General features: G+C 50.5%; 1 protein-coding gene and 1 pseudogene across 2 annotated transcripts in view; both read left to right on the top strand.

Annotated features, from left to right (window-relative positions):
- Positions 1-7159, top strand: part of LOC105525018 (pregnancy-specific beta-1-glycoprotein 2-like) — a 73422-nt gene that overhangs the window by 53845 nt on the left and 12418 nt on the right. The window lies entirely within an intron of this gene.
- The window catches only part of LOC105525028, a 93777-nt pseudogene continuing 88749 nt past the window's right edge, over positions 2132-7159 (top strand). The window contains exons 1-2 of the transcript XR_001003849.1: positions 2132-2268; positions 3492-3851. The product of XR_001003849.1 is annotated as a putative pregnancy-specific beta-1-glycoprotein 7 (transcript). The remainder of the gene's footprint in view (positions 2269-3491; positions 3852-7159) is intronic.

The raw sequence follows: 7159 nt of genomic DNA on the forward strand, positions 1-7159 counted from the left end.
CTGGGAGTGAGAAAATGAAAATGACTTGTCCCTGCTCCCCTGGCATTGATCCTCCCGCCCTGCTGCTCCCTCTTCTGCTCCCAAGCCCATATGCAGTGCTCAGCCCCAGATATCACTGCCCCCAGAGTATACACAGTGCCACCTACTGCACACAAACACAAACTCACAGAAGGTGACAAAAATCTGCGTTCGGGACATCCGATCGTGAAAGAGAGAGAACAGTGAACGTAGAGCCACAGAGACTGGGACTCACGGGGCTGGAAGGTGATGGAGCTGTAACATAACATATGTGTGACCTCGAGTGAAATGTGCAGAACCTTGTGGAATAAAACACGCAGTCTGGCCTGGGACTTCGGCCACCCACACTTCCCTTCCAGTCCACCAGAGGGCGGCAGAGTCCCTCCAGCCTGAAGCCTTCCCAGGGAATGCAGACCTCCCTCAGCAGAGCCCATAGCCAAGCAGGGTCCACCCTCACCAGGGTCACCTCGGCCCGAGTCCTCAACATCCTCCATGCTCCCCACACGGACTGTGTCAGCTCCTCACTGACCTGGCGGCCGCCAACCTAACAACACTCCCTCTGCAGGCAGCTCCTGCCCCACACACCTGCTCCTTCCCTGGGATCAGTTAAAATGACATTTCCCAGGGCAGCGCTGGTGCACGCAACGCCACACTGCGTGCTTTCCCCTGGTGACCTCCCTCCATCCTCATCAACTCTTTCTGTCACTCTCCTAAACCTTTGCCCCTGCTCCATCTGTCCTGTTCTCTGGGGCATCCCAGGCCAAGCCTAGTGCTGACACAGAACAGTGGCTGCCTAAGGGCCCACAACCTCCCGGGAATCAATCAGGCACCCTATGACCTGCCTGCCCGCTGCACCCCGTGGGGCTCAGAGCGTGTGTGATGGTCACATACAGGCAAGATCCAGGATGTGGACACCTACCCGTGGCTGTCCCTTGGGAAGACAGACCTCTCCTGTGTCCCTGCCGGGGGAATGGGTTATTATTGCTCTTTGTTCCAGAACACAACTCACCCCTACCCACCCTCTCCTGGGTGAGCAACGTCCCTCCAAACAGATTCTCTGACGACTGCCTGTTCCTCCTCTACAGAGAGCAGCTTGGCTATGTCAAAACCCACAGGACAGACCCCTGGGTATGTCAGCACATGGAGGGCTGAGGCCATCATGACCACGGAGTAAGTTGGGATGAATCTCTCCAGCTCTGAATCCCTGCTCTGTCCCAGGCTCTCCTTCCTGTGTCTCAATGAGACATGTACCATGGGGTTCCTGGGTAACTCCCCACTTCCTCCTGAACCACCACGGGGAAGTTGTGGTGACCCAGGACAATCAGCTGGGCAGAGAAGAGAGGACACCAAAGATGGTCAGGAAGAAATGAGAAACCCTGAGCCCCAGCTCAGCCACCAGTCCCCAGGGAGCAATAGATTGACTAAGAACTGTCTATTTGACCATGGGACTCACAGAAACCACTGAGCAACCAGCACAGGCCTCTCCTCCCAAGAGGCATGAGAGGTTCACCCTGCACACCTCCAGGAAGGACAGTCTCCTCTGGGACACCCAGGTCCTGAATGTCCATCCTTGGAAGTTGCAGCCAAACTAGACACAATTAGAGAAACGAAGGGTCCCTGTCACCAGGCGACACACAGCTCACCCACAGCACAATGGGGTATCCCTGTGAGAGGGACCTGGTGCAGCTCCAGCCTCCTGCACTGAAGGAGAGAGCCAGATGGGGATGAAAGTGGGCAAAGGGTGCAAATGTGCACCCTGACCCAGAGCCATGGGGACATCAGGAGACTGAGGCCTAGGACTGTGCTGGTCAACCTACAGAACATGTGTGTGATTGTGTGTGTCTGTGTGTGTCTCTTTTGTGTGTGTGTGTGTGTTTCTGCACATAGTGTGTGTCGAGGTTTGGTGACAGAATCACTGCTGAAAAAGGCAGAGGCCTCTGCAATTTCTGGGGACCTGACACACAGACAAAAGGAAAAAGAGAAGGAGGGACAAGGAGTCAGGACTGAGAGGGGAAGGGACAGAGAGGTGTCCTGGGCACAGACCCCACCCATGAGCCTGAGAAGTGCTCCTGCCCCGGGAAGAGATTCAGCACAGAAGGAGGAAGGACAGCACAGCTGACAGCTGTGCTAGAAAGTTTCTGGATCCCAGGCTGATCTCCACAGAGAACACCCAGGCAGCACAGGCCATGGGGCCCCTCTCAGCGCCTCCCTGCACACTGCACATCACCTGGAAGGAGCTCCTGCTCACAGGTGAGGAGAGAACTTCCTGGGAGAGGACAGGAGGAGGAAATAGAATGATTGGATGGGGTTTCCTGGAGAGGATGGGGTTCTAAAAAATAAAAGTCAGCACTTTGGGAGGCTGAGGTGTGTGGATCATGAGTTCAGGAGTTCAACACCAGTCTGGTCAACACAGTGAAGCCCCGTCTCTACTAAAAACACAAAAAAGTAACCAGGTGTGGTGGTGTGCTCCTGTAATCCTAGCTACTTGGGAGGCTGAGGCAGGAGAATTGCATGAACCCGGGAGGCAGACGTTGCAGTGAGCCGAGGTTACGCAACTGCATGCCAGCCTGGACGACAGTATGAGACTCCGTCTCAAAAAAAAAAAAAAAAAAAGAGGAAAGAAGGCTCTGTTGGAGCCTGGATAGGGGAAAATATACCAGTGAGGGACAGGGGTCAAAACAGGAAAATCACATTGAACTGGAATTGGTAAGAGGTAGGAAAATCTCAAGTGTTCTCTTTTCCTGGTTAATCATCACTGGCCACTACATTTTGGAAAAGGATAATAATAACTATTATCAGATGATGCTTCAAATGAAAATATAAGCAGGGCATGAAACACTGTCTTCAGCAAAAAACCTCAACCATTGGGTAAAGAAAAAAAAAAACACCCCGGGCATGGAAGGTCCTTGGAACTCTCACATTCACAGGAGTCTGCAGCCTGTCCCAGGCACTGGGGTGCAACCCAGATCACAAACGTCCCTGTCCTCATGGAGCTCATGCTCTCATGGGCAGGAAGACAGACATGCAAAGAGATCTGGAATGTGAGGTCAGGTGTTGACAAGAGCTCTGGAGGGAGCAGAGTAGGGAAAGGTCAGAAAGGGAAGACCCAGGGTCTCTGAAGGAAGTGTCAGGAAAGAAGTCTAAGGATGCCCTGATGTGAACAGGACCTGAAGGCAGTGTGGAGGGAGCCATGCAGACCCCTGGGGAAGAGGATTCCAAAGAGAAAAATACCGAGGTCAGAAGGGTTGAAGGAATGGGGGTCGTGCTGCTGACCTTGACCCAGTAGAACAGTAGGACACAAACACACAATCACACACACACAAAAAAAGGGGTGTGTGTGTGTATGTTTGTGTGTTTGTGTGTGTATGTCTTCAAGGCTGATGATTGAAGAGATCGTCTTAGGACTCAGGGCCCCATCTTTTCACCCCAGTACATAGGTCTCAATATTGACTGATGCTCTCTCCACCTCCTAGCATCACTTTTAATCTTCTGGAACCCGCCCACCACTGCCCAAGTCACGATTGAAGCTCAGCCAACCAAAGTCTCTGAGGGGAAGGATGTTCTTCTACTTGTCCAAAATTTGCCCCAGAATGTTGTTGGCTACATCTGGTACAAAGGGCAAATAATAGACCTCCACCATTACATTACCGCATATACAATAGACACTGAAACAATTATATTTGGGCCTGCATACAGTGGACGAGAAACAGTATATTCCAATGCATCCCTGCTGATCCAGAGTGTCACCAAGCAGGACATAGGATCCTACACCATAAAAATCATAAAGCGAGGTGATGGGACTGAAGGAGTAACTGGACATTTCACCTTATACCGTGAGTGATTCCACATGATCCCTGGGTGTTGGGGAGCGAGGGTCACTTCTACTTTGCACACACAGGATTGTCAGGACTAGATGGTGCCTGTGTCTCTCTCTGCCTTATGTTCCATGTTGGGGTTTTGGCATTTAGTGCAGGACACACACAGAGGAGGCAAACCTCAACAGGTTAGAATTCCTTTCCTGCCTCCAGACCCTGCAGACACTTGCTGCACAGGAAGGACAGTCTGATGGGGGAGCTGCTCAGCAGGAGGAGATCAGTCTCAGCCAAGCACCTCATGCCCTCTTCATAAACTTGACCCTGAGAAAGACCCTGGAGAACTGAGCAGGGCTTTCCTAAGAGGCCCCCTGAGATACTCTCAGAGAAGTTCAAGCCAAGAAGCCTCAACTTCAGACCCCTGTCCCTACATCCTTACTCCAGATAAAGCTGAGGAGCCTATGCCAGGGCTGGGTTGTGGCAGGGCTTACTGGGACCAGAGATTCACCAGCTGAGGACTGTGTCTCCTGGAGCAGCTCCCCAGCCAGGGCTCAGCCCTCAGAGCCTCATCTAGGCAAGGACAGAGCTTTCTTCACCGGAGACTCAGAGTGGAGAGGACAGAAAGAAAAGCTTTGTAGGCCATCAGCCAACTGCCTTGTGAGGTTTAGGACACTCCATAGAAAATCTAATGTCCCCAAAGCAGAAACAGAGGAGAGAAAATGTACCTGGCAGCAGCTTGTCCACAGGGATCTGACCTAAAGGTGTTCTCTCATGGAAGTGAATAATAATAAATGCTGTCTGTGTGAACACCTCCACTGTGCCAAACATTAGGTCAGCTGACTGTGGAGAATTTACAATTTATTCACAGATAGCATGAAAAGCCACAGTCCATTTGCCATTTGGCTTATTTGACTGAGTGAAAACTGAGGCACAGGAAGGCACAGTCACTGAACCAGAGTCACACAAACACAAAAGGCAGATCAGGGTCACATGAGGTCTGTCTGCAGTCACAGGCCCATCCTCTTCTCCGCCAGAAGTGAGGGCTTATTCAATTACAAGGACCCCATAGTCATTTTTTTACTCAAATTCTCTCTTCTTAGGCATCCAAACTTCAGAGGAGTGAGAGCAAATGGTCAGCTGATTAGTCTGTACTCCAGAACTAAATCATCTGCCTCAACTGTCAGAGGCACTGCAAAAAATATCCAGGCATCCCCCCACTCAGATCTTAACCCCTATCACTGAACCTGAAATCCTGTGTTTCCCAAAGTGTCCATGTCACTGGCATGACAGGATAAAGGAGAGGACCTTGTTTTTGTTCCCCACTCACACCCTGCACCAGCACAGGCCCAGTGAGAGACACATACTCAGGTGCTCTCACATAACAAATGAAGGAATTGAATGAAGAAATGAATGATCCATAACCTCTTTAGAGACTAGATCTTGGATGCAAAATCCTAGGAAGTTCTAGCCACACCTGTCCCTTGTCCATCAGAGGCTGACACCCATGTTTCATCCCCCCACTACCTCTTGTCCCTAAAGCCATCCCACCTCATGTGTAACTCTGAAGATCTTTGGCCTCTGGAGGGTTTTCAAGGCTCCCTGGTCCTGGACTGTGGAAATGGGGGCACCTGGTCCCTGGGGTCTCTGAAGTCACTGTAGGCCCCACTGTTCACTGCCATGCTGTCTCTGCCTCTCTCTGCTTCTCTGTGTCTCTCAACTTCCTCCCACTTCATTCTAACTGGCAAGCCCTGTCCTGCACAGCTTCTTCCTCCATGCCTAGGCCTTCCCCAGACAATCCCTCTAACTAGGCTGACTGTTCTGTTCCCTTCCTGTTAACACTGTGGCCTGGCCCACCTCCCAAGAAATAGGAAAGGCACAGAAATCACCCGGAGTTTCCACTACTGCCAGGATTCATCTCGAGCCAATGTCCCCAGGTCACTAAGAGAATGAGCTTCCACTGTATCCCCATCCAGGGCTCAGTCCCTGTGTGAGGCTGTTCTGTGGACAAGACCATGGGACAGGGATAGGCAGCTCCTCCATCCACTCTTATAATTCCCAGACAAGTTCTTCTGGCCTCCTGCACAAGAAAAACCAATTTATCCCAATGGTGATTTGTAGTAAAGAAAGATTTTAATGAGTCCAAGTCTGCCAAACAGGAGGATGGAGGTTTATTATTACTCAAATCAGCCTCCCTAGTGGATCAGGGTTAGAGATTTTCAAGGATAGTTTCAGGGGCACAGGACTAAAAAATGGGTACTGCTGATTGTTTGGGGATGGAATCATGTGGGCGGAGGGAAATGATCTGTTTGTGCTTGAATCTGACTCTAGGCAGGGACCACATGACTGGCTGAGCCATTAGTCAAGGGTATAGATGAGGTCATCTGGTTACCAGAATGCAAAGAATGAGAAACATCTCAAAAGACCAATCTCAGGTTCTACAATAGTGATGTTATCTATAGTGGCAATTAGTTACAAATTTTGTAAACTCTGGCCAAATGACATTTGAGCAGTAATTATAGAAACTGTGTGTTCATTTTAGCAGAATTCAGTTCCCTCCTATAACCTTAGTCTCATGGTCTTTCACCAGTTTTACAAAGGCAATCTCTGGGCAAAAGAAGGGTATTAGTGTTATGGAGGAACTATTATCATCGTTTCTTCAAAGTTAAACCATCAACTAAATTTCTCCCATGGTCAGCCTGGCCTATGTCCAGGAATGAGTGAGGACAGCCAGCCTGAGACTAGATGCCAGATGGAGTCAGCCATGCTAGTTTGCTGTCACTGCTGGAATCTTTGCACTGACTTACCAGGGTGTCAGAGGCTGGACAGGGCTGCAGTCTCCAAAGCCCATGGGCTGATTTCACCCATTTCACTCATGACTCCATCCTCAACCTACTATGGAGCTCACATTCCCAGTCACTTTCTAGAGACTTCTGGTTTCCTGTCACGCATACAACAAGCTTGAAATTTGTCAGTCGGTTCTAACAGTAAGTAAACAGCTGAACAAACTCAAAAGTCAACAACTCGTTAAAATCCCTCAGAGATGGCCAGGCACAGTGGCTCATGCCTGTAATCCCGGCACTTTGGGAATCTGAGGCGGGTGGATCACGAGGTCAGGAGATCGAGACCATCCTGGCAAACATGGTGAAACCCCGTCTCTACTAAAAATACAACAAATTGGCCAGGCGTGGTGGTGGGCACCGGTAGTCCCAGCTACACGGGAGGCTGAGGTAGAGGAATGGCATGAACCCGGGAGGTGTAGCTTGCAGTGAGCCAAGATCATGCCAGTGCACTCTAGCCTGGGCAACAAAGTGAGACTCTGTCTCAGAAAA

The sequence above is a fragment of the Colobus angolensis genome, unplaced genomic scaffold (genome assembly GCF_000951035.1).
Source record: "Colobus angolensis palliatus isolate OR3802 unplaced genomic scaffold, Cang.pa_1.0 Scaffold512, whole genome shotgun sequence".
NCBI classification, from domain to species: Eukaryota; Metazoa; Chordata; class Mammalia; order Primates; family Cercopithecidae; genus Colobus; species Colobus angolensis.